This window comes from Chionomys nivalis, chromosome 5 (genome assembly GCF_950005125.1).
Source record: "Chionomys nivalis chromosome 5, mChiNiv1.1, whole genome shotgun sequence".
NCBI lineage: Eukaryota > Metazoa > Chordata > Mammalia > Rodentia > Cricetidae > Chionomys > Chionomys nivalis.
In genome coordinates, this window is record NC_080090.1 from 64921339 (window position 1) to 64948883 (window position 27545).

The following is a 27545-nucleotide window of genomic DNA, read 5'->3' on the forward strand; positions in this document are numbered from 1 at the left end:
GAAGGGCAACCTGTTGGGTCTCACAAAGCCCCTTTCACCGTGTTTAGCTTTGCTTAGTAGCTGCCTTGCGATATCCCCAGTATATTTCATTGGCATTGTGAGATCATAAGTCAGCATTAAAATGAAAGCTACTCTGTGGACACCCTTCATTTTAAGAGTAATCTAAGAAAAAAGGGGGTCCCTTAATATTATTAAGGAGATTAGCGTGTCTGGCAGATACTCTACTTAAAGGGAACCCCAAAAGAGAAAAGACCAAATAAGACTTTCAACATTGAAAAAAACCTGTCTCTGAAGGTCTGTGGCAATTTAATGTAGGAAATTCTTCCGAGGCTTAAAAGCATCTCAAAAGCACACATTTCAAAAGTACTTTTGTTCTTAATTAATTTGAGAAAAATATATTTGATATTTGTTTTTAAATACATTGATTGTCTTATTTATAAATCTTGAGGAATTTGTGAATGGAAGCAAATCATAGGAAAATAATGTAAACTGTTCTCACTCTTAGATCTGATCCCCATAGCTCACCTTTTGCATGTACTTATACATGTTCATAGATTTATTTTTATTCCTATCATTGTCAAACTAGAGACAAACTAAAGTAACCTTTAAAAAAACCCTTAACAATGCTTCATTTAAACTACATTTTTTAAGAGGCACCTATTGTTTCTATTGTCTGGCAATTATTATAAGAAACGAGTGGTTCTAAAGATTCTAAAAGCAAACAAACAAAACCTACCAACAAGAAGGCTAAGTGTACTCTGTCCTGTTTTGCCTTTGACCTTACCAGAGAGAAAAATCAGGGAGAAGAAACTGCCTCTATAGCCTGGCTGTTTGCCAAGAAGGCTCATCTTTAAGGAGGATTAGGCACAAGTGAAGTGTGGATTTGAAGCAATGCTCCAGATAATTCAATCACCAAAAGCCCCTTTAGTCCTCACAGCGAGACACTCACAGAATAGATTTCTTCCTGCCTTGGGTTTCTAGCTGCTTCTCCCCGGCTGACACTACACTGCTAGAATGAAATAATTTACCTGACCATACTGTGAATTATCATTAGTTGGCAGGTAAATTCACAGAGCTGTGTTAACAGGCTTCTGCTTTAGTTTTGATTGTGAAGTTAAGTTTGCGGGGGTGGGGGTGTAGTTCAGTAGTAGAAGGCTTGGCTGCTTTGCACAAGGCCCTGGGTTCAATCCTCAGCACCACAAAGAAAAAAAAGTTTGTGGAGAGTATCTTTCCTTTTCTATGTATATGTGTGTGTGTGTGTGTGTGTGTGTGTGAGAGAGAGAGAGAGAGAGAGAGAGAGAGAGAGAGAGAGAGGGAGAGAGCTTCACACAGCACAGCTTCATACTTCCCAGAGCCGCCTATAAACCAGCACCTCACAATAGGCAGTGGAAGAAGACATAAGGCTTCTACTGATTTAAGCTTTTTGTCTCCCAAATTTCAAGACATGTTGTAGTTGAAAGAGAGAGAAAGAGAGAGGGAGGGAGGGAGGGGAAGAGAGGAAGATTGATCCTTAAAGCCAGAATTCTTGCTAGCACAAGATCCGCACAGGTAAAATACCTGGTTCGAGAGCCATCCGGCAAGCCGACATGAGTAGAAGGTGTAGATCTGGATGTAGTAGGTAAGACCCATAAGGCCCCACTACTCAAATATGAGAGTTTCAAGCCCTAATCAGTCCTGCTGTTCTAATCACAAGTATCTCATGCTTAATTAAATTGGACAAAATCAATATACTTATTATAAAGTAATTGTATTTATAACTTACGTGAAGCAGGAATATTTTATGATCTTAAGAAATTCACAGAGCTATAGTCACAGCATTTGGGAAGTCGAAACAGGAGGCTCAATCAAGAATCTAAGGCCAGTTCTCAGGTACACTAAGTTCAAGGCAAGTTTGGACTATCTTGAGACCCTAATTATTTTTTTAAGATAAATCAATAAATAAAATTGTAATAAACCCTGTTTAAACAGAATTTGTTCTCTTCTTGTCTATGGCTTGCTGTAAAGGTTAGATAACTTCACATTTAAGGTGAATAGGGTTGGGGCTAAAGAGATGATTCAGAAGTTAAAAATACTTGCTCATGGGGCTGGAGAGATGGCTCAGTGGTTAAGAGCACCGCCTGCTCTTCCAAAGGTCCTGAGTTTAATTCCCAGCAACCACATGGTGGCTCACAACCATCTGTAATGAGATCTGTGCCCTCTTCTGGCCTGCAGGCAGAGTACTGAGAATACTGTATACATAATAAATAAACAAATCTTTAAAAAAATACTTGTTCATTTTACAAAGGACCCAGTTCAGTTCCCAGCATCCACATAGCCACTTACAACCTTCTGTAATTCCAGTCCCAAGGGATCCCAGCTCCCTCTTCTGACCTCTATGGGGAACTAGGCACATACACAGTACAGACAAAACACACAAACACATAAAGTGAAATAAGTATTTTTAAAGTGAATTATTTTATTTCATATGTATATGTGAGCACCTGCATGCATATCTGGTACCTATGGAGGCCAGAAGGAGGGGTCAGATGACCTGGAACTGGAATTAGACAGTTGTGAGCTGCCACCTAAGTACTGAGAATTGAACCCAGGTCCTCTGGAAGAGTAGCCATTGCTCTTAACCACTGAGCCTTAAATAAATACTTTTTAAAAAAAAATTATTTATTTATTATGTATACAGTGTTCTGCCTGCATGTCTGCCTGCAGGCCAGAAGAGGGCACCAAGTCTCATTACAGATAGTTGTGAGCCACCATGTGGTTCAGGACCTTTGGAAAAGCAGGCGGTGCTCTTAATCACTGAGCCATCTCTCCAGCCCTAAATAAATACTTTTTAAAAGAAGTACCAGAGCCGGGCGATGGTGGCGCACGCCTTTAATCCCAGCACTCGGGAGGCAGAGGCAGGCGGATCTCTGTGAGTTCGAGACCAGCCAGGACAGGCTCCAAAGCCACAGAGAAACCCTGTCTCGAAAAACCAAAAAAAAAAAAAAAAAAAAGTACCAGAGCCAGTATTCAGTCTCAGAGGAACAGAGGCAAGTGAATCTGTTAATTCAAGGCCAACCTTATTAGTAATTTTCAGGTCAGTCAGGACAACATAGTGAGATCCTGTCTCAAAAACCAAAAATGAAACACAAGATTCTGAGCCACAGATGAACACAACTTATTCGTGTTCTTTCTCTTTTTCTGTTACTTATACACTGGCCTAACTGGTATCCTTATTGATAACTGTGTGTAGTTGAGACCTCGAAGAACTTAAGTTCCATTCTCTGCTATGATCTTGTTTTGAGTTACCTGATCAGAAGTAAGATCTGATCACACACATCATGTGTGCTCCAATGGAGTCTCAAAAATCTCGAGACCACTCCTCTGAGCCGAGCAACAGTCCAGGACTGGGTAGCATCCACCATGAGGCCTGTGCCATCTTCTGAGCTGAGCCACAGCCCAGGACTGAGTAGCATCCACCATGAGGCCAACAGTGCCACCTTCTGACGCAAGCCACAGCCCAAGACTGAGTAGCATCCATCATGAGGCCAGTGCCATCTTGTAGGTAAAGGCATAAACCTAGAGGCCTGTCCAGTGAAAAACAGACTCAGTTTGTCCATTGTGTTCTTTTTTAAAAAAAATTTTAAAAAAGAAAGCAAACTATCTTTTTTTCCTTTTACATACCAATCCCAGTTCCCACTCTCCCCCCTCCTTCTCCCCCTCCTCCCTCCCCTCCTCCTATACCTCCCCACTCCATTGTGCCCTTACCAAAGGCAAGTTGCTGCCATTGTGAGGTGGATGAAACAAATGGGTCAAAGCCCACTGGAAACACGACCACGGGCTATCGCGTTCACCTTCACCAGTACCCATTATTCTGCACTGGTTTGGTTGACTACTAACATGGCAGCATGCTGGTGGGTAAATACCTATTGTCCTTTAAAGGGCTCTCTGGTTCCCCAAATCTGGCAATTTTACACACAGTCCAACAGGGCAGCCTCTGACCATTCTCAGTGACCTCTACCCTTACTGGTTGTTATGTTTGAAGATCACTGCTGCCTAAAGCAGATGTGAAAATAAGAGTCCACGAAACAAGAGGTGCGGCTGTTCCAGGCTGCACAAGTCATCCTGAAACCTACCGAGATACAATCACAATTCAATTTGCTCAAACATCTACAGTTTGGAACAGAATGTGGTAGGGCATTTGTCTCTGATCCAGTTGGTATTAGCCAGGGTGGCTTAAAGCTGGCGTTGATATACTCATTGTGGTAATGATGTCTTTAATCCCACATGGGAGGCAAAGGCAGGCAGATCTCTCTGCAAGTTTAAGGCCAGTCTCATCTACAATTTTGAGGACAGCTAGAGTTACACAGTAAGACCCTGCCTCAAAAAAAAAAGAAAGAAAAAAAGGAAAGAAATAGAAGAAAGAAAGAAAGAAAGAAAGAAAGAAAGAAAGAAAGAGAAAAGGCTGGTGTGATGTTTAATCATATGTTCTAATAAATTTGACTTGACCATAGTACCCCTTATTTGTCCAAACACCAGCCTGGATGTTTCTATAAATGTATTTTGTTTTAGATGAGAATGCTATTAAAATAGGTCTTGGCAAGTCATGTCTATAATTCCAGTAGAGGCAAAGACAGGAGTGTTGCTGCAATATAGTCTGAGGCCAGTTAAGTCTATATACCAAGTTTCAGAATAGCCAGTACTACAGAGTAAGTCTCTCAAAATCAAAGGCAAGAGATTTAAACAGGGATAGAATAGGAGTAAGGAAAGTCTTATGAAAACTGACTACAGTAACCCAGTAAATTTCTTTTAAAAAGGAGGTTAAATAGAGGCACCCTGGGTGGGTCAATAATTTGGCTCCTGGGAGTCATTGGTTATTAAATGAGAATTCAGTGTCAGGCATTAGATACCTCCCTATTAGTTGTTGATAAGGGATCTCCTCTAGACACCTCCAAAACAATACAGGCTATTGCCACGGCTCTTGGTTGCCCAACAGAACTAAACAGTAAGATCTTATTGCTGAAAATACTAAGCACTTTGCTTGTAGGACATAGGAAAATCAAGCTGGAATTACCTGGAAACTTCCATCTTGCTAAGTAGCTTTCTTAGTGCTGGAAAGTACTATGGAGGCAGAGGAAGGGTGGTGGTCATCGATGATTTTACCCAGAAGAGGACACTGCGTCCTACAATACCCATCAAGATATGCACACTGGCGAAATAGTGGCATGAATGTTATGGAGGTAACCAGGCCCTTTTTAAAAATTGGATTTCAGGTCTATCACACGGGAAGGAATTTATGCTGGGTACTGTGAATCTGGTTAAAATTGCACAGCCGAAGAACTCATAACCCCTAGTGAGAACTCTACTCACTGTTGTTTTGTCAATGGACAAGTCGTGAAACAGCCTTCTAAATATTTATGTTATACCCATAGATTCGTGCTGCATTCAGCTTTGGTCAGAGCTTCTTTTTGCAGTGGGCAGGGTTTACACAGAGAATTTAACATGGTCAAAGTACCAAGAATAAGTGACTGATGAGTGCTCAGTCCTAAACAGGACATCTACATCATCCTTGTCTCAGGGTCAGAGGACATCATGGAAAGGGAGTCCAAAGAATGAGCTGGAAGGTGGGGGAGCATGCTGTGAAATGCTATCTTCTGCACATGACATGGCTAGTGAACTAAAAGTAGCTTAGACTAAAACTAAAAATTAAAAGCTAAAAGTTGTTCAAGACTGAGTCTACTAACATGCCAGCATGGTCTGGGGAGGCACACAGAAGGCCTTGGTCACCTCTAGCAGAGGAGCTATTGATAGTTAACGGCTGCTGGGGGAGGGGGAGTGTAGTAACCACTGGTAAGTCGCCTGTGAACCAACAAATAACCTCATACACATGCAAAGCAATGTTAATTAAACTCTGAGATGTATATATGTACACATGCATATATGAACCCATGCACTCAGGTGGCTGAGACTGGAGAATGGTTGTTAAGTTTGAGACCATTTAGAGCTACAGAAGGCTTCCAGGCCAGATTCATGGTCATCTTAGGCTAGATAGGGAGTTCGAGGCCAACCTGGAATATATGAACTCTGTCACACAACCTAGGATATATGAACTCTGTCACACACACAATAAAATAATATTAACAAAAATGATTTAAATTAGTAGACTTGAAGTAAAGTAGGTCACCCTTTAATTGGACCAGGCTCACCCAATCAGTTGAAGGTTTCAAGAGAAAACAGCAGAATTCTGCCAGCTGATTGTCTTTGGACCTACGCAGCAATATCAACTGTTTGCTAGGTATCTGACCTACCAATGGAACCTGCAGATATTAGACCTGTCAGCGTCCAAAGTTGTGTGATGGTCACTATGGGAAATTCCAGCATTGCTAGGGCCTGGTACCATTAGAGTCACCAGTCCTTCTTATATGTAGTGATTAGTGCTGGAAAGAGCTCAATACTAAGGATCTGGAGCCTGGGTCTTCGGTGCTGTCTCTGTCTCTCAAGTGCTCTCAGTATGAGCTTCAACTTCATCACGTCAGTGATGTGTTCCTGAAAATGTGTGTGTTCGAGAAAGCACAAGCAGAATTTGTATTGTTTTTTAAATATTTAACTTCTGATGTCAACTTGCATCGTTTCTGCTGTGTTCTACCATTTGAACTTGATGCGAAGGTCTCCGCAAGTTTCATAGGAAGAGGTGCCGACCTGATGTGTAAGGGAGGAATATCAACGTAAGGTTATAGAGGAGCATATGGAATCAAATATCATCTGGGGAGGTTGGAGAGATGGCTCAGTAGTTAAGAGCATTTGTTTTTCCAGAGAACCTAAATTGATTCCTAACACCCACATGGAAGCTCCAACTGTTTGTAACTCTAGTTTCAGGGAACTCAAGGCCTTCTTCTGGTCTCTGTGGGTACCAGGCACACCCTTGGATGCACAGGCATTCAAGCAAGTAAAACACCAATACACATAAAATAAAGCTTAAACATATAGAGCATGTGAAAAATACCATCCAACTCACAAATGCCTTCAATTTCTCTTTGTTTAGAATGATGCCCCCTCTCCCTTCCTTCTCTTCTTATCTTCCCTCCTGCTATCCTCCTACTTAGCCAACTGCCCCCCCCCACTATTACTATGTTGCCTAGGCTGGCTTCAAATTCACTTCTGTCTCACTCTTTGAAAAACTGTTGTAACTAACATGTAATCCCCGCTATGACAGTGCCTTACTTTAGAGTAGATTCACCTATTGGTCTTTTTTCCCCCTTCTTTTTCTCTTCACCAAAAATACCTAGTATATTATTATAGAAATGCACATCTAAAAATGTACACGTAAACATTTCTAGCCCTTAATCCTCTTGTGTTAGTTATTTTTCTTGTCATGGTGGGGAGGGGAACCCGACAGAAGCAATTTAAGGGAAGAAAGATTTATTTTGGCTCACAGCTGAGACAGTGTCCATAGAGGCAGGAGCTCGTGGTGGACCCTGCTGTGGAATCCTACTTCAGCTGTGTAGAGGCGTGCTACGTCTGTTTAGGCTGCATTTATTTAATGATGTAAAGATGGGTTGCTTTGCCTGTCTAAGGCATGTGATTGGTCTAATAAAATGCTGAATTGCCAATAGCTAGGCAGAGGAGGGATAGGTGGGGCTGATGAGCAGAGAGAGTAAGTAGGAGGAGGAATCTAGATCAAGGAAGATGAGAAGAGAGAAAAAGAGGGAGAACATAGATAAAGAGAAAGAGATTAAAATAAGAGGTAAGGCCGGGCCATGGTGGCCCACGCCTTTAATCCCAGTACTGGAAAGACAGAGGTAGGTGGGTCTCTGTGAGTTCAAGGTCAGCCTGGTCTACAAGAGCTAGCTCCAGGACAGCTGGGGCTACACAGAGAAACCCTGTCTCGAAGCATACCCTCCCCCAAACAAAACAAAACAAAAACAAAAGCAGAAAACAAGAGCTAAGCTAAGACCGAACACTTATAATGAAGACAAAGTCTTCGTCTTATGATTTGGGAGCTGGTTGGTGGCCCCAAAACAAGGCCTGTCACAGGACCCTCCTCCCATCTCAGGTCAGGAAGCAGAGGGGCCTGGAAGGAGGGCTGTATTGGAACCCTCAAAGACCTGCTGCAGTGATCCACTTTCAGTAGACGTGCTCCCTGACATAAAGGTTCTACAACCTCCCAAAATGCCACCAGCTGGGAGCCAGGTGTTCAAGCAGCCTATGGGGGCATTTCTGAGTCAGCACAGAACACTGCCTAAATTTTAGCATCTTGATTTCTTATAAAGACATATAAAATTAGTCTAAAAGTCGTTTTTATTATGACGTTCAGAGTTATGAAACAGTTTTACAAAAGAACACGTGACGGCACTGTAATTGATAAAAGAACGTGTAATGATGATGCAATTAATAAAATTGTCACAAATAAATAAATTCACAAATGTTTCTCAAAGAAAGATAAGGTTGTCATAGAATATAACTTTATTGTTTGGCCTGAGGGAATCGACATCTAGACCATGTGACAATGTGAACATTACTTACATATTTTTTGTTGTTGTTGTTGGTTGGTTGGTTGGTTGGTTGGTTGGTTGGTTGGTTGGTTGGTTTTTGTCATGCTGAGAATTGAATCCAGGGTCTCCTTCATCCTAGGCGTGTGCTCTCCCACTGAGCCAGAATCTACGGCCCCTCAAGCTTTTGCTTACACGTAAAACTACACACACACATTCAAGCTGCCTGCACACTGTGGAAACCAGGCAGCGGAGGGGCCGAGGCAGAGTGAATCACAGCTGGGGGACAGGATGGACAGAACTTATCCCACCTCACCATTCCTTCCTTCCGCCTCCTGACTAATTTACTTCCAAGAAAGTTGCAGCTGTTTTGTCTTAGATCTCCAGCTCTGATAAAATCACCATCCTTTGTTGTCCAGTGTTAGGAAACTGAAAAGCCTTAGCTGAAGTTACATTCTTCTGTTCTACTTTTCCATCTTGGCTATTTTTCCTGCCATTCCCTGGACATATTTTATAATTCTTACGTTTAGATCCAAATTGAGTGGGTCATGCCTGGCTGTAATATCAACCCTTGGCAGGCCAGGGCAGGAAAGTTATCACAAGTTAAAGACCAACCTGGACTGCATAGTGAATTGTAGGACATCCTGGGCTACAGTACGAGATGCTGTCTCTAAAAATTTTTTTATTCATTTTTAACATATAATTTCATAGTTTAGAAACTAAGAAGCTGACAAAACCAAAACCAAGGCTTTTGTGTATTTATCCCTGGTTGAAGAAAACATTATCCATGCAGTTGAGGGTTGGCGGATGTAGCTTAGTTGGTAGTGTGCTTGTACAAGGCTCAATCATCAGCCTGAGCTATGTTCACACTTATATTAATTTCCCTTCTACTACCTTAGAGGTTCCTACTTTTTAAAATTCAGTCTTTCCTTACTCATTAGCATTTAAAAATATTTTACTCTTCAAGTATAGTGTCTCATGCCTGTGATTTAGCCTCAGGAGGCAGAGGCAGGAGGATCAGGAGTTCAAAGTCAATCTGAGTCACATTATGCATTTACAGCCCACCTGGAATACAGGAGACTGTCCCAAAAACTAAGGGAAAAACTTACTATGTTTATGCACATTCCTAAATTACCTATACCAGTATTGTCTACATTTTTTTTTTAAACTCTCTTTTCTTTCTTTCTTTTTTTTTTTTTTTTCGAGATAGGGTTTCTCTGTGGTTTTGGAGCCTGTCCTGGAACTAGCTCTGTAGACCAGGCTGGTCTAGAACTCACAGAGATCCGCCTGCTTCTGCCTCACGAGTGCTGGGATTAAAGGCGTGTGCCACCACCGCCCGGCTCTCTTTTCTTTTGTGTGCATTGGTGTTTTACCTGCATGTTGGTCTGTGTGCGTGTGTCAGATTGCTGGAACTGGAGTGACAGACAGTTGGGAGCTACCATGTGGGTGCTGGGAACTGAACCTGGGTCCTCTGGAAGAGCAGCAAGCTCTCTTTACTGCGGAGTCAAGTCTCCAGCCCCCTACTGTCTTCATTTTGAAGCTTTATTTTTTTTATTTATTTTTTTTATTGAAAAAGAATTTTCCGCCTCCTCCCCGCCTCCCATTTCCCTCCCCCTCCTCCTGCCCTCTCTCCCTCCCCCTTCCTCTTCTCCCTCCCTCTCCAGCCCCAAGAGCAGTCAGGGTTCCCTGCCCTGTGGAAAGTCCAAGGTCCTCCCCCCTCCATCCAGATCTAGGAAGGTGAACATCCAAACTGTCTAGGCTCCCACAAAGCCAGAACATGAAGTAGGATCAAAACCCCATGCCATTGTCCTTGGCCTCTCATCAGCTCTCATTGTCCGCCATGTTCAGAGAGTCCGGTTTTATCCCATGCTTTTTCAGTCACAGTCCAGCTGGCCTTGGTGAGCTCCCAATAGATCAGCCCCACCATTTTGAAGCTTTATGGAAATGGCTTTATTTCATATGTATCCTGAAATCTGTTGTTTGTTTTTTTCTTTTTTGCCTTTGAAGCAGAGTGTTGCTCTGTAGCCCAGGCTGGCCTCAAGTTTATGACAGTTCTGTTCCAGTTTCCAGAGTGCTAGAATTAGTTATTTTGATTTCTTAAAATTATATTTGTGAGATTTACTCTTCCATTTATTAACTCTTTGCTTGGCGTTTCATTGTATGGACATTCTTTGGCTTACTTATTTATTCCCCTGTTGATGGATATGGTGCTTCTAATTCTTGCAATTATTAATGATTAAAAATTTTATACTTGCCTCCTTATGAACCTTGGTGACTTCCTTGTGGCTTTGAACTATTTAATTCAAAACTGCACCAAGATAAGGAACATATGTCAGGATATAAGCCAACACATGATTTCCTTCATGAAGGTGAAGGGGGAGGAATCAGCTTCCTTGAACAGCGAACGTAGCTGATTCAGTGATGGAGCTGATTTCCCTCCTCGAATAAGCTCCTTATCTTGTTAGGGTCCAAGTAACAAAGAGTTGGAGATTATAGACCATTCTGTTGAACCAGAATCAGGGAGTCAACTTTACCTCATGCCTCCACATTGATCTCCAGAGTCGCACAAAGTGACACATTGATCCAAAGTGAGTAAGTTTTTTTTTTTCATTTTTGGCAATTCAGTGGATATGAACTTGTTTAATTTCTAAATATTTATTGTGTGTGTGTGTGTGTCCACAAAATCACACATGTGCATATCAGAGGACAATTCATAGGAGTCAGTTCTCCCTCTCCATGGTGTGGGTCCCAGGAATTGAACTCAGGTTGTTAGGCTCTGTGCCATTCTGCTGGCCACTTAGTACAGTTTTAGTTTTCTCTGATTGCTAATAGTGTAGTACATCTTGCCAAATTTTGCAATCAGTTTTAGGTGTTTTTAGCAGTAGTTGCTAATCTTCAATTTTTTACTTGCTGTTTCCTTTCATTGCCACTCTTAAAGTGGATCATCCCTGCCTAAACCTTTTCTCTTTTCCACCTGTTCTAGTCACTGTTTAGTTGCTGAAGAGACACCATGACCAAGGCAATTACCATAAAATAAAGCATTTAATTGGGAGCTTGCTTACAGTTTCAGAGGGTTAGTTCATTATCATCGAAACAGGAAGCATAGTGACAGGTAGGCAGGCAGGCATTGGACTGAGAGCTTACATCCTGATCTGCAGGCAGAGATAGATAGATAGATGATAGATAGATAGATAGATAGATAGATAGATAGATAGATAGATAGATAGACAGACACTGCACCTGGCATTGGTTTCTCAAACTTCAGAACCCACTCCCAGTGACCAAACTCTTCCAACAAGTCTATAAGTATTCCAACAAGGCCATACCACCTAATCCTTCCCAAACAGTTCCACTAACTGGGGCCCAAGCATCTAAACATACAAGCCAATTGAGATCATTCTCATTCAAACCACCACACCATCTATCCCTCCATTCTTGTCCTGTGAGATGTTATTTGAGATTCTATTATTTAGCTGACTTTCTGCACTCCTGTCTCTTTTATCACTCAGCTGGCTCACCTGTTTTGGTTCTCTCTTTGGTAGAGCACTTATTCTTGCATTCTGAATAAGGCTCAGTAATATAATAGTAAAAGCCCTTTTCTTTTCTCTTCTCTTTTCATTTCATTTCTTCTCTTTTATATTATTTTCTTTTCTCAGTGTACCCTTCTTGGTTTCTTCCCTGAGGGAGATCAGTCTCTCCTGAATGACTCTAGCAGGTCCTATGGCTTTTCTGATCAATTTCAGTTAATAGAAGATCTTTCAGAATAAAGTTGTGTGTGCACGTGCATCTGTGTGAGGGTCTATTGCGAGTGTGCTGGTTTCCCTGCAGAGGCTGCAAGAGGGTCTCAAATTCCTGGTGCTGGACTTAGAGGTGTATAACTCACCTTGTGTGGGTGCTGGGACCTGAACTGAAGTCCCCTAGAAAAACCAATATGCTCTCTTAATTGCTAAGCCACATTTTCTGCATGAAGTAGAAAATCTTATATCATATTAGTTTTCAACTGTTAACTTATTAGGTTAAAAGATTAATCAACACTTCAATCAAAAGTCTACTGTCTTCCCCAGTCAGCATTTCCTGAAGTTCTGTTGTCTTCTAAGGAGAAGGGGGTGATCTGCCTCTTTAATTAGTTAATTTTTCTCTCTGGACTGTTTCCTTAGCTATAGATTTCTGATTTTAGTTTCTGCTGTGCCTAGGGATTAAAGCAAGGGACGGAGAAAGCTGGGAACCATTAGAAGGAACTCAAAGGAATTCTTTTTGTTTGTTTTTGTGGGTACTGAGGATTGGCCCTAGGACCTGTGTATACTTGGCAAACACTCTGTCGCAGAGCCACATCCCCAGTACATTTGTTTGTCTCAGGTAATACACACTGACCTTGAACTTCTGATCTGCTCTGCTCCGCTTGCCAGGTGCTGGGATGACAAGCATAAACTATCATGCCCTGAAGTACAAAAACACTGGTACCTGCTTGGTACAACTGGAGAGTGATGGTGTTTACCTCAGGCTGGGTAAATGTTTAGAGTCAAGGTTTTTCTTTAGGTTTCTTTTTCTTCCTCTAGATTTTTGAAAAGACAGTATCTTGCACTTTTGCATCAGTCTGCCCCAAAACTTGCCAAGTTTCTCTTGCCTCTATATCCTGGGTATTAGGTTTACAGTAATAAACTAACTACCATGCCTGGTTTTCTTGGGTTCTTTTAAAAACAACTTTTTGTTTGTTTTTTTTATTGTATGTGTGCACATGTATATGTTTGTGAATGCATGTGTGCCTTGGCACACATGTGGAGGTCAGAGGACAACCCGAGGGAGTTGATTCTTTCTTTCTACCATGTGGGATCCAGGGATTGAACTCAAGTGTATCTTTACTCCTTGAGTATATCTCACTGGCCCTTCCCTGGATTTGCTTTTTAAAGAAACATACTCATTTTTTTTATTTCTCTTTATTTTTTTTCCTGTTTTTTTTTTAATTTTTTATTATTTTTTTTATTTTCGAGACAGGGTTTCTCTGTGGTTTTGGAGCCTGTCCTGGAACTAGCTCTTGTAGACCGGGCTGGTCTCGAACTCACAGAGATCCGCCTGCCTCTGCCTCCCAAGTGCTGGGATTAAAGGCGTGCGCCACCACCGCCCGGCCCTCTTTATTTTTTTTTTTTTACTTCTTCAAAATGTAATATAAACACATGTATTGTGGGATATTTGTACATTATGTGATAATGTATTTGTTGGTTGGTATAATAAAAAGCTGAACAGACAATAGGTAGGCAGGAGGTATAAGTGGGATTTCCAGGGAGAAAGAAAGAGGAAATGGATCTAGATGGGAGACTCCAAACGAGTCAGACACACAGAACAGGAAAGAAAGGTAAAATGCCATGAGGTGAAACATAGATTAATATAAATGGGTTAATTTAAGTTATAAGAGCAAGTAGGACAAGCCTAAGCTAAGGCTGAGCTTTCATAATTAATATTAAGTCTCTGTGTTGTTACTTGTGAGCTGGCGGCCCAAAGAAAAATCTGACTACACATACAGCCTAAATTCAAAAGTACCAAAGAGGGGTGGAGAGATGGCTCAGCAGTTAAGGGCATTTGCTGCTCTTGCAGAAGATTTGGATTCAGTTTCCAGCACCCAAATGGTGGTTCACAACTATTGATAACTCCACTTCTAAAGTATCTGGTGCTCTCTTCTGACCTCCACAGACACCAAGCACACACAGACATACATACAGGCAAAATACACACAAAATAAAATGAATATACCTAAAAAATAAAAAGTTCAAAGGAGAATGGCGCTAAGTCTTCCTCTTAGCCCTGACCACTGGCTTCCTTACACTTAGCCAGCGTTAACATTCTTCTGTACCTCTTTAAAGGTATTTTATACACATATTCACATACAAGCAAAATATAGCCAGGCAGTGGTGGCTCATGCCTTTAATCTCAGCACTAGGCAGGCAGAGGCAGGTGGATCTTTGAATTCGAGGTCAGCCTGGTCTACAAAGCGAGTTCCAGGAGAGCCAGGACTGTTACACAGAGAAACCCTGTCTTGGAATAAAAAAAAAAATAATAATAAAATAAAATAAAATAAAAACAAAAACAAAAAAAACCAAACCACAACCTTCTGTGTTTATTTTGTGCTGCACATATATTCTTGGGTGTAGGGCCATCTACTGGAGCGTGGTTGAATTTCCAGGGTAATACACCCCAAGAAAAATGACTGTTTCTCTCCCATAAGCTATTAATTGCCAATAGTTCCTTAGCTGGGGGTGGGAGTTCATGTCCACCTCCCACCTTCATGCTTGATTTTTGTGTGACTCACACCTCTTTAGGTCTTGTGCCTGTTGTCACAACTGCTGTGAGTTCAAGTGTGCAGAGCACTGTTTTCTTATAGTCGCCATGTTTGCTTCCTAAAATCTTTGCATCTCATCTTCTGGGGTGATCTCTTAGCCTTAGGAGGAGGGGGTGTGGCATACATGTCTCATTTAGAGATGCACATTCTGCAGTTTCTTATCCTCTGCCCTTGACCAGTTGTGGGTCTGTGTTAATCACCATCTACTGCTAAAAGAAAGTTCTCTGATGAGGGTTGAGAGATACACTAATCTGTTGGTATAGCAATATGTCATTAAGAATCAATCAGCTTAGCACTATGTCCAGTTAGCAGAATAACAGTAGTCTCTCCCCTATGCCCTATGACCTATCGAGCTTCAGGTTCTTGGCCTCAGTAACAATGCTAAGCATAGGTTCCATCTTGTGGAGCAACCCTTAATGCCAATCAGAAAGTTGTTGGTTACTCCCTTGACATTGTGTAACTATTGCCCGGGTGGACATATTTGCCAAGCTGGTCATTCTCGTAGCTTATGAGGTTTACAGCTGGCTAAGATTGTGATGACGTTTCTCCTCCGGGGTGTGCATTGCACCTCCCATCACTGTGAAAGCTAGTCAGTAGAGCTGAAGCGTTCACGTCAGCTCCTACCTGACTTCTCCGTGTTCTGTGATTCAACCATGTACTGCCTTCAGCAGTAGGTCTTCATGTCACGTCCTGGAGGATCACCAAGATCAATGACAATAGTCTATAATGTTTGGGGGTCTATGGGACACTACTTCCAAATAAACCCCAAGTAGGTAACCCACTCCTGGCACTGATTTTTTTATTTGTTCACCTGTGGTGTCTGGTATTGTTACTATCATAGGGTAACTCTAAAAAGTTTTTAAAATATATATGTACACATAGGCTTTTTGAGGTTCCCACAATAGTGGGCTTCCATACATCTTTCCCCAAAGGATTTTTAGTACTAGCTCCCTCTCCACCTACACTCTGCCTTCTCACACTCCACCCACCTAACCTTTCCTGTCTCATTCCCCGCCCTCTCCCTTATACCCTTGCCTTCTATTTCCCATCTCATGGAAACTCCCGCCTCCCTTACAAGTGTTTTGACCTCTGTGGGTATTCCAAATGAAATGCACAAATCTAAAAATCTAAAAAAGTATCCACAAAGAGAAAACATGTAATTTTTTTCTGGGTTTGAGTTATTTCACTCAGAATGATTGTTTATAGCTTCATTCGATTACTTGCAAATTTCATAATTTCATTTTTGACAGCTGAACACTATTTCATTGTGTAAATATACCATATTTTTATTATCCATTGAAATGCCGATGGGCATCTAGGTTGTTTACAGTCCCCGCTGTTGTGAGCATAACAGCAATGGACACAGATAAGCAAGTATCTCTGTCGTAGAACATAGAATCATCTGAATATGTGCCTGAGAATAAGCTGGGTCAAGTGGTATATCTCTAACTTTCTGAGAGCCCTCCACACCCATTTCCATAGTGGCTGTACCAATTCACATTTCTACCAGCAGTGAATAAGTGCTATTCCCCCATCCACACAAGCATATTTTTCCATCATAGCTATTCTACTGGAGTAAGATAAAATCCCAAATTTGCATTTCTCTGATGGCAAAATATGTTGAACATTAAAAAAAAACCAAAATATTTTCTAGCCATTTGTTTTAATCTTTTGAAAACTTTCTTAGTTTTATGTTTCATTTTCTTAGATTGGGTTGCCTGCTTTCTTGATGTGTAGTTTTGTTTTGTTTTTTTTTTAGTTGTTTGTATATTCTAGGTGCTAACTTTATGTCAGATTTAGCTGGTAATTATTTCCTTTCCTATTCTGTAGGTGGCCACACAAATGATGGTGTCCTTTAAATTTTTTTCTGCTTTATTCTATATGTATGGGTGTTTTGCTTGTAGTAGGTCTGTGCACAAGCATGCACAGAGGCCAGGAGAGGGCGTCAGACACTTTGAATCTGGAGTTGTGGATAGTGAGCCTCTACACAGGTTCTGGGAATTGAACCAGGGTTCTCTGGAAGAACAACTAGTGCTCTTAACTATTGAGCCATTTCCAGTCTCTGGTGTTTCTTGAGGTCCTGTTTATCATTTGTTGGTCTTAATACCTGAACAATGTGGTCCTATTCAGGAAATTCTTTCAAGTGTGCATAAGCTCAGTTTCCAAGCATCTTTCTTACATTCTCCTTTAGCAGATTTAGGAAGGGTATCAGGTCTTTTTTTCTTTTTTAGTATTTATTACATTTGTGTGTGCACACATGCGTGCATGTGTGTGTGTGTGTGTCACAGAAGTCAGAAGAGGGCATCAGATTCTCTGGAACTGGAGTTGCAGATGGTTGTGAGCTATCATATGGGTTATAGGAATTGAATCCTGGGTCCCCTTTACAACCCTAAATTATAGATACACTACAACTTCCACTATTCAGAGGTGGAAACTGAGACATAAAAAAGACATTAAATTACCTAAACCAGCAGTTCTCAACCTGTGACTTGCAACCCCCTTGACAAACCTCTATCATTACATAATGTCACCACAATATGAAGAGTTGTACTAAAGGGTCACAGCATTAGCAAGGTTGAGAACCTCTGGCCACGAATAATATTCTAGCATGTAGCGGGGAGACATCCAGGAGCCTCCACCCCCTAAATGAGGAGCTATTGACAGCTGATGACTTCTGGAGAAGGGAGAGTCAGTTTTCTTTAGGGGTGTGGCTCATTAAGGTTGTACAAGAGTTAAAATAACTAACATATGAAAAGAAGATAAGATGTTACTTGACATAACACATGATCAAAAATGCTAGTTATTGGCTAACGAGATGGCCCAGGGGGTAATGCACTTAATGTACTAGCCTAAGGCTTGGCGCTCAGATCCCCAAAAGCCAAGTGGGTGTAGCATCCCACCTACAATCACAACACAAGCGGAGACAGGAGTTTTCACTAGTCTTACCTTGGCTGGTAGAGGCAGGGCAGGGACAACCTCTGGAAGTACCACTTTAATCATTTGTTTAATCATTAGAAATGAGACTAATTGCTTTCCTGAAGCTGGGAGGAAAAGGTATAGACTTCGATGGACTTGAAAGCCAATACCTCTCGAGGGAGTAAAAGGAAGCCACAGAATATCAAAAAGAAGAGGGATTATTTAGGCATGGTAGTGCAGGTCTGTGATCCTAGCACTCAGGGGATGAGGCAGGAGGATTGTGAGTTCCAGGCCAACCTAGGCTACCCAGCAAGGCTTTGTCTGAAAGAGAGAGAGAGAGAGAGAGAGAGAGAGAGAGAGAGAGAGAGAGAGAGAGAGAGAGAGAGAGAGGAAGAAGGAGGAGGAGGAAGAGGAGGAGGAGGAGGAAGGGAGGGAGGGAGGGAGGGAGGGAGAGAGAGAGAACAGAGGGAGAAAGGGGACTGGTGAAGAGTATAGGTTGATAGCAGAGGGGCAATGTTGCTGACACAAACAGAAATCCTTTTTCATTTCTGTTGGGAGGTGGAAAAGTATAGTAATCTTTGGAATAAAGGATATTCTAAACCCGTTATTGACGCTGTAATATTGGTCAAATAGTGTTTCAGAACCCATTTCTTCCTTTAAAAAAGTGAGTATAGTTACTTAATAAAGTGATCAGATATAGTCTATAAAATAACTAGGTAGGGGAAAAGCTAAATCTCACTTTCTTTTTATTGTATGTATGTGTATATGTATGTATGTATGTGTGTATGTATGTATGTATATTTTCATGCATGTATTCTTGTGCACCTGCACATGCTAAGGCTCTCCTGTGGTGGTCAGGGAATCGGCTATCGTGGTCCACCATTTGGGGTTCAGGGATGGCCCTCAGGTTTGTCAAGGTTGATGGCAAGTCTCTTTACTTACTAATCCATTTCACTTGCCCGGTTTCACTTATCAAATGTTTTCTTGCCACATTTCTCATTCTTTGCAGAGGGGCATACATTTACACGTATGCAGGACTTTTGTACATTCACGTAGTTCCTGTTGAGACATGGCAGAGAGGATCAGTTTTTGCCTTCTGCTATTATTGATGTGGTCCGTTTAACAAACACTTATTGAACACCTACAACGTTCTAATACTGTGTGTGCTAGGCCCTACTGGGTATATATAGAAAAAGGAGCCTTTAAGACAATCGTAGCACTTTAGATGAGAAATAATTTCTAGGCAAAGCAGCTATCGGAGTCTAGGAGGTGAAGGAAAGTAACAAGAGCTTATGAGCAGTGAGCACCTAACGGAAGGTGTGTCCTTTAAAGTCCTGGCAGATGGTAGAATTCATTTGCAGAGACCGGAAAAAGACAAAGCTAAGAGAAAACACGTTGACCCCAGAGGATTTCTCAAACCACAATACCGAATGGAAAGGAAACGTAGTTTTGCTTGCTTTGGAATCTTATGCCATCCGCGTGCACGCTAAACAGAACTGTAAGCCTTGGCCAATGAGACGGCCACAGTGACAGCAGCAAGCAGCCGCAAAGCTGCGGTGACTCTGAACTGACTAGAGTGACGGAGTGACGATTTATTTGGACAATCGATGAAGCATCATCAACTCTCAGGAAGCTGCGGGTTCCCGATTTCTCGGTTCACCCTTGTCAAGTTCTCAGCGTGTTTTCGCCCGGGGTGAAACGCTCAGCCAGAAGGCCCAATTAGCGTCAAAGGGAAGGGGGTGGTCTCCTCTGCGGATAGACTTTGGCTCCTCCCGAGTCCTGCCGAGCTCCCACCGCGCCACACCAAAGATGGCTTCCTCGCGTTCCCTTGCCTCGGCTAATCTCACGCTCACCTTTCGGCCACACTCAACATGGCCCTAACCCAAGGTTGCATTCCTGTGGAACCGTCTCCGGACAGTTCTCGCGAGGTTTGGCAGGTCTTCCCCCCCCCCCCCCCGACTGCTCCCGCCCTGCCTCGCGCCGCCGCCGCCACCGCCACTGCCGCCGGCGCCGCTCCTCCTCCGTGTCAGTTGTTAAGCTGTAATGGCGACTGGGCCGCCGCTGCCGAAGTGACTCCCGGGCGGGGGAGCGAGGCCGGACCTGCGCCGGAGAGGACTGCGGAGAACCGCAGCTCGGGAGGGGGCTCGCGGCGGGGGAGAGGAGGCCGCCTTTGCGCCTCTCCTTCCTTCCCTGCCACCCGGCGGACCCAGGAACCGGGGCGAGGCGGGCACCCGGTGCGTCCCCGGAGCGGGGAGGCCCGGCCGGGCAGCCCTGGGGCCGGTCGGGGCGGCGTCACTGCACCCTCCGCCAGGCCCCGCGGGATGCACCGTGGGAGCCGAGGGCGGAGGCGACACTCTCAGGTGAGCTGCGGGAAGACCTGGCGGAGCCTGCGGACGCTTGCTCCGCCTCGGCTGCCTCTGTCCGCGGTCCCGGGTCCCCGAGGTGGCCAGAGAGGCGGGGCGGGGCCCCCTGGCACTGCCTGGCGCCCTCCTGGGGAACCTCCCTGGGTTCCGAGACTTTTCCGGGAGGGTCATCCTGAGACCTGGGCTCCTGGACCTGCTGGTGCCCACCGAAGACCAGATTTCTTTGCTTACCTGCCCGTGTCGTCCTCACCACCCTCGCCCCTCCTCTGTCTGCATAGAGTTAAACTACCCTCTCACCTTTGGTCTCCGAAGTGTCCCTTCTTCGTTTGGAGATGAAGCATATTTTGGGAAATTCCGGGGGACTAGCTTCAGTGTCAGGGATGACCAGTTTCTGTTCCTTTTCCTGGGTGTAATATTCTCCAAGTGGAGTATGGGGAAAACTTTGATCAGCTCCAGTCCAGCAGTTGTTGAATGGATTCTACCGGCTTATTCACAAATGTTTTGGGCGGGGAGTGGGTGACATTTAACAAGCCCTACACCTTGGAAGTTGTCACTGTCGCTCCCCTCCCCCTCTTTAAAAATGCAGGCCAATATGCTAAATCACACTTAACCAATGTCACAGATGCGGGCAGAAATTTGCCTAAATTTTAGTTTTCAAGCTATGAAGTTGCAAATAGATATAAATTTTAATGGGCTTTTGATGTTGTAACAAATGTTTCACTTGGGGGGAAAATAAGTTGTTAGGAATAGTGGTCGGTATCCATCTGATCTCCAGGCAAGCTTTATTTGTCAGAGCATAAACAAAATATCACGTCTACTTAATTGTTTTGCTGGTGATTCTTGTTTTGAATTTGGAGAAGTCGTTAGTGTTGCCATGTTAACCTAACCCTCTTAGCTTGTATTTTAAGAATTTTAAAGGACAGTCTATCCTAGGCCAATCTATTTACAGTTGAAAGATTTTTGAAGAAGCAATGATGAAATACTGCAAACTGCTCTCCAATTAAAAAGTGTCTTAATTTAGAATACTGTTTTTTAAAAAGGCAGTGTGCTGCTAATAACATGGGATTGTGACTTTGGAAGATTGTTAGACTTGTACTAGAAGTTTCCTCAAGCCTATGAAAGTGTGAGGTTTTTGGTAAACTGTTTAATGCAATAAATCTGAACTGTCATTGCATTCAACATAGTATGCCTTAATCAGAATATAAGTCTCTTTCTAGAATACATTGTATATGTGGATAAATGCACGTGTATCTTTTCATAGCAGAACTTGGTGCTAATAGTGATAGTGAGTTATAAACAATTATGTATGTATATGAAAGATATTTTTCTGACTGGTGTATAGTATTATTCAAGGCCATTTAATACCTATAGAAACAATCTGTGGTGTTAATATGTTTATGAATTAAAAATTTTTTAATTTTTTTCTTCTGATTGTCATTTTTTAAAAATTCATTTTTAATACTATATCATGGGCACAAGAAAGGAAGTGAAGTCCTTATATAACCACTTTAGTTTGTTAAACTGCTGTAACTTACAGTGAGAGCAAAACAGAAGTTATCTGACCTTTTTGGGGAGGGAGGGTATATGCTTCCAAATACATGAATTAGTCTTCGTGCAGTCTTGTAAGCAAAGCAGACAAATGTTCTTATTTTGAAGTTGTAGAAATGGACACTCAAAGCCAGTTATTTATGTGGCTGCTGTTCTGTAAATATTCTAGAATTAGCTATATTTTAAATTAAATATTACCTTAGATACTTTTGCTATTTGTTATTATTTCAAACCTTCATTTTTACAAGACACTTGTTCCTTATGTTGATTCCTAGTTTCTAAGGGTATTAGTATTTTCATAAAATTTTATTATTAATAATAATGAATTATAATGAAGCATTATTCTTTATTTGAACTTTTTATTTGAATAGTTCTTAAGATACTGTAGATAAGATCTGGGGGTGTGGCTCAGTGGTAGAGTATTTGCCTAGCATGCATGAAGCTGGAAGTTCAGTCTCCAATAAGTGTAAGCAACACCAACAGAACAAAACAAAAAATTCACCTGTAGTTATCATTCATTTATTTGAATGTTCAGTTGTGTCATGTTTGGTTTTCTACTCATTTTATACTCTTGATTATGTAAAACATACTTAAGACACATGATCAGTGGTAGCATAACTATAGGACAGTTGATTTAAAAGTTAAGTATGTAGTTATATAGTTGTGATTGATTGTTACTTTTGCTGTGTAGTTAGATTGCAAAATCGTTTTCTTGTTGACCCCCCCCCGCCATACAATTCTTAGTGTTGCATGTTGGTGAAAGAATGAAGAGATTGCATAGTGTCTTTCTGCATTAATTTTGTTGTTGTTGGTCATTGTTAGTCTCAGTGGAACTTCTCGTTTTACCTTTGAGTATTTTTGGGTTATTATTTGTGTTTCTCATCTGGCATGAAAGTTCTGCGGTGGCAGAGGTCCTCTGTTTGTTATTGTGCACTTAGTTCCTAGCATATACTAGAATAACGAATAAATACTAGTTCATCTCAGTCCCAGGATAATAGTTTAAAATCAAATCAAAACAAAAAAAACCCTGGTTCTTAGTTTGCACATTTTATCTTAGGACTATGCTCCAAGTATCTGTTCAAATTTTCTGGGTCTCAGGGGAATAACAGCCTCTGAGAATAAGGCACAGGTGGGTCCTGAAAACTGACTACTTTAATGATCTGCCTAGGTGCTCTGTAGTTGCTTCAGCTTTAAGACCCTAACTTATGCTAGTACTATAATTATTACTTGGAATAACCTTAGGTCTTTCTTAATCGCAGTACTAGGTGTCTTGAATACTGGAGGTTAGTTAGTTCAGTATCCTTGTTTTCTGTGTAGGAAAGCTAGCATCCTAACTGGAAGAAGACTCCCCTAAGCAGCTCTAGGTCTACATTTGTTTTATGTGCCAGATAATTGTCAAATCAGAACGTGATTATTATTAACCTAGTGGTGTTTTTTTGTCACTATTAATTAAAAACTCAAAGTGAGTCTTACTTGTCATATTAACTTAAAAATCAATAGCAATCAGACTATAAGTTAAAGTAGGACAACTTTCTGGGAAGAAATGCGGCATTACTTACCAAAATTTAAAGTCCATGTAATGTTTGATATAGCCATCTAATGTTTGTGAGTGTTATGTCACATACATTTTAAGCCTAACAATAACTCTATTAAGAATATTCTTTTATCATAATTACAAGTAAAAGGAAACAGAAATATTTAAAAATGTCCAAAATACCTGTTGGTAAGGGAAGAGTTAAAATCATAGTATATTTATGCTGTAAGATACTTCGCAGTTGTTAGCAGGTTTTAGGGAATCTATATTTACTTCGGGAGAAGCAGCTGAGCGTGTCCTTCAACACATCAGCCAGGCAGCAGACCTCATAAGCTCACATCCTAACTGCAACATTTATACCAGCTGCGGCCATTAGCGACTTAAAGTCATCTATAAGGTGGGTATAGTGATAGTCCTTGTCTCATGGGACTATTGTGAGAACCAATGAGTTAGTGTCTGTGCTCTAAGTAAGCACAGGGTGCATTTTGTAACTGCTTCCTATTGCTATTATGTACTGACATGGAACAATGCTCATGATATAATATTGTTTATGAGAAATAAGTTGTACTACACTGTGTGTTGCAAGGAGAGGTCCAGACTGTGTAATATGAGTTGACTTAATAAAAAAATAAGATGTAGCCAATAAGATGACTCAGTGGGTAAAGGCACTTGTTTTACCTACAAGCATGTGTATCCCAAACAACTGTAAAACATTTGCAAGGCTGTGAAGAGTTCATCACGGTATGTTGAACTCAGATTCAGCCGCATTGGTGTGTCCTCTTCCATTTGGAGAAAATGGTCTCAGTTTCCTTCTACTGCATCTGCCAGGACAGTTTTCTCTTCACTAATTTGATGGTTTGATTAATATAATGTTCCATTTTATTGTACATATCAGGGAAAAGTTCTTATCTGAGGGGTTGTTCAGTTGATTCATGTTGACAGTCTTCAGCTGTGGCGACTGCTGTCGAGAGTCCAGTCGATGGAGGAGGTGGGGAAGTCAGGGCAGAAACCACATAGCAGCAGCTCAGGAGGCAGGCAAAAGGGCCTCTAATGCAGATCTGTTCACCATTTTCAAGAGGTTTGTAAAGGAAAAACAGTAGTGAGGGGGTGCTGGGTGGTGAGGGACTTTTTTATTTCTTAAGATGTCATTAAGCATAACTTAATGCTTAAGAGGGGAGATCGGGACAAAAGTGCGAGGAAAATGTGGCCAATAGTGAGGGTTTTTGAGAGAACCTGGGTAAATAGATCTAGAAATAATAGTAAAGTGTTCCTATGGTAACTTTTCTCCCGAAGTTACTAGTTACTTCTTTTATCATCATCATCATCATCATCATCATCATCATCATCATCATCATCATCATTTTAGGCCATGCATGGTGGGACACACCATTAGTCTCATCATGTAGGAGGCAGAGGTAAACAGATCTCTGTGACTTCTAGGCCCACCTGCTCTATATTTAAGCTACCGGGGGTTATATAGTAAGAAAAAAAATTAAAATTAATTTTATTTGTGTGCATGTGTGTATGCACACACATTATATAGAGAGCATGTGGAGGCCAGAGGCCAGTTTACAGCAGTCAGTCCTCTCTTCTCTGTGATGGACCTGGGAGTCCAACTTAGGTGGTCAGGGTTGGTGGCAGATGCCTTTACCCACTGAGTCATCCGCCCTCCTTGCTTGTTTTTCCATTCCCCCCATACAAACTCTAAATTAAATGGTAACTTCAGATCTTTTTAACTATTGGTTTTGTGTGAGTCTTTGTACTTATTTTGGATAGGGGCACACACTGTACCTAGGCTTTCCTGGAACTCCCTACGCAGCCCAGTTTGACCTTAAATTTGCTGCAGTCCTCCTGCCTCAGCCTTCTGAATGCTAGGATTATAGGTCTGCACTACCATGTCTAGCTGCTTTGTACCCTTTTTTTAAACAGTGACCATTATGTAGCTCTGACTAGCCTGGTCTACTGTATAGACTAGGTTGGAACTGAACGTGCAGCATTCCCCCTACCTTAGTCATCAGACTGTCCAGATTACGACAATGCACCCCCAAGCATAGTCTTTGTATCTTTCTTATAAGGCAGATAGTTCCTTGTATTAATGACTTTTCTATTGCTGTGATAAAACACTATGAGTAATACAACTGATAGAAGAAAGGTTTTATTTAACTTACAGTTCCAGGGGGATAATAATCCATGCTGGTAGAGCGAGGTAGCAGGTAGCAGGTGTCTAGAGCAGCAGCTGAGAGCTCATATCACAGGAAACTGAGAGCAAACTTGAAATGGTGAAGAGATTCAAGTCTTTTAAAACCTCAAAGCCTCCTGTGACATTCTTCCTCTAGCAAGGCCACACCTCCTAATCCTCCCCAAACAGCTGCCAGCAGGGACCAAATATTCAAATGCTCAAGACTTAAGGGAACAGCTCATTCAAGTCACTACATTTGGTGATGTTTGAAAATACAGACTCCTTGTTAGCTTAAGATCTTGTTTTCTATCAACAAATAAGCATTTAAAAATATTCTCATTTATCAGAGTACACGATTTTAACCAGATTGTGTGTGTGTGTGTGTGTTTTAAGACAGAGTCTTGCTAATTTGCATTTGTGTTTAAAACAAGGTCTTGTTAACCTGCTCAGGCTTGTCTTAAACTCACTGTGTAGCCCAGGCTGGCCTTGAACTCTCAGCAGTCCTCCTAGTTCAGCTTCCCAATGACCGAGTTTACAGTTATGCACCACCCTGCCCAGCTTAACCAGATTTTTTTAAAAAATGTCATTTAGTAGTAGCTTTAAAGAGATTATATCTCCAGCTAGGTGGTGGTGCATGCCTTTAATCCCAGCACTTAGAAAGTCAGAGACTGGGATCTCTGTGAGTTTGAGGCCTGGTCTATAGAGCAAGTTCCAGGATAACCGGGACTGTTACAGAGAGAAACCCTGTCTCGAAAAACAAAATTACAAAATAAAGAAATTATATTTCTATTTTCTGTTGACAAGGTAGCCATCCTAAGTTAACTTTTGGAAGTAATTTTCATTTTGAATTTTTATTAACATGATACAAAATAAAATCATATTAAATAAAAGTGTGTTTTTTTTTTTTAAAGATTTATTTATTACATCTACAACATTCTTTCCATGTATGCTTGCAGGCCAGAAGAGGGCACCATGTGGTTGCTGGGAATTGAACTCAGGACCTCTGGAAGAGCAGTCAGTGCTCTTAACCTCTGAGCCATCTCTCCAGCCCCAATAAAAGTGTTTTAAAAATCCCTTTTGATTTTTTTTTTTTTCGAGACAGGGTTTCTCTGTAGCTTTGGTGCCTGTCCCGGAACTAGCTCTTGTAGACCAGGCTGGCCTCGCACTCCCAGAGATCCGCCTGCCTCTGCCTCCCGAGTGCTGGGATTAAAGGCGTGCGCCACCACTGCCTGGCCCCTTTTGAGTTTTTTAACATCTGAACAAAGCACTATTTACATATATTTTCACTTTTAAATGAAACAACTTGTTTTTCTGTAAGATGCCAGTTAACTTCTTTGTAAAATAGGCATTGGAATAACACTTTTGAATCACTTAAGAATGGTGTGCATGTGTCTGTGTTTGCACGCTTAACCTGTACAGTGATACATGCCTGTAAACCCAGTCATTGGGAGACTGAAGTTGGGGGTTACCTCATGTTCAAGGCCAGCCTGGGCGACTAGTGAGTTCAAAGCAAGCCTGAGCAAATTAACAAGACCCTGTCTTAAAACATACAGATTCACTCTAATCTGTTTGATTAACAATAATATTCTTTTAAAAGAAGATTTATTTCTTTAATGAACATGAGCATTTTTCCTTATGTATGTATGCATGCATGTATGTATGTATGTACACCACATGTGCCTGGTACCCATGGAGGGTAGAAGAGAGAGTTGGATCCCTTGGAATTACAGACAGTTGCAGGCTGCCATATGGATGATGGGAACCAAACCTTGGTCTTGTGCAAGGGTAGTGAGTACTTTTGACCACTGAGCCATCTCTCCAGCCCCCACAAAGGGATTCATAAATTTGAGGAAGTTAAAGACGCTTGTACTATTTTAAGGAGGCAATGTGCCAGAAAGTCTCATGGATGGTTCTTTCTTTCTTTCTTTCTTTCTTTCTTTCTTTCTTTCTTTCTTTCTTTCTTTCTTTCTTTCTTTCTTTCTTTTTTTCTTTCTTTCTTTGATTTTTATTGAGCTCTACATTTTTCTCTGCTCCCTCTCTACCTCTCCCGTCCCCTTCAACCCTCTCCCAAGGTCCCCATGCTCCCAATTTACTCAGGATATCTTGTCTTTTTCTACTTCCCATGTAGATTAGATCCATGTATGTCTCTCTTAGGGTCCTCATTGTTGTCTAGGTTCTCTGGGATTGTGATTTGTGGGCTGGTTTTCTT

The 27545-nt window shown here is 41.7% G+C and overlaps 1 protein-coding gene across 5 annotated transcripts in view; it reads left to right on the forward strand.

Annotated features, from left to right (window-relative positions):
* The first annotated feature begins 19710 nt into the window (after positions 1–19710).
* Positions 19711–27545, forward strand: part of Cep350 (centrosomal protein 350) — a 156368-nt gene continuing 148533 nt past the window's right edge. For 4 of the 5 annotated variants that reach the window (XM_057769109.1, XM_057769113.1, XM_057769110.1 and 1 more), the window contains exon 1: positions 19712–20072. The gene's annotated coding sequence lies outside the window, so the exon portion shown is untranslated. Of the gene's footprint in view, positions 20073–27545 lie in introns of all 5 variants that reach the window. The other variant, XM_057769111.1, reaches the window with a different exon arrangement.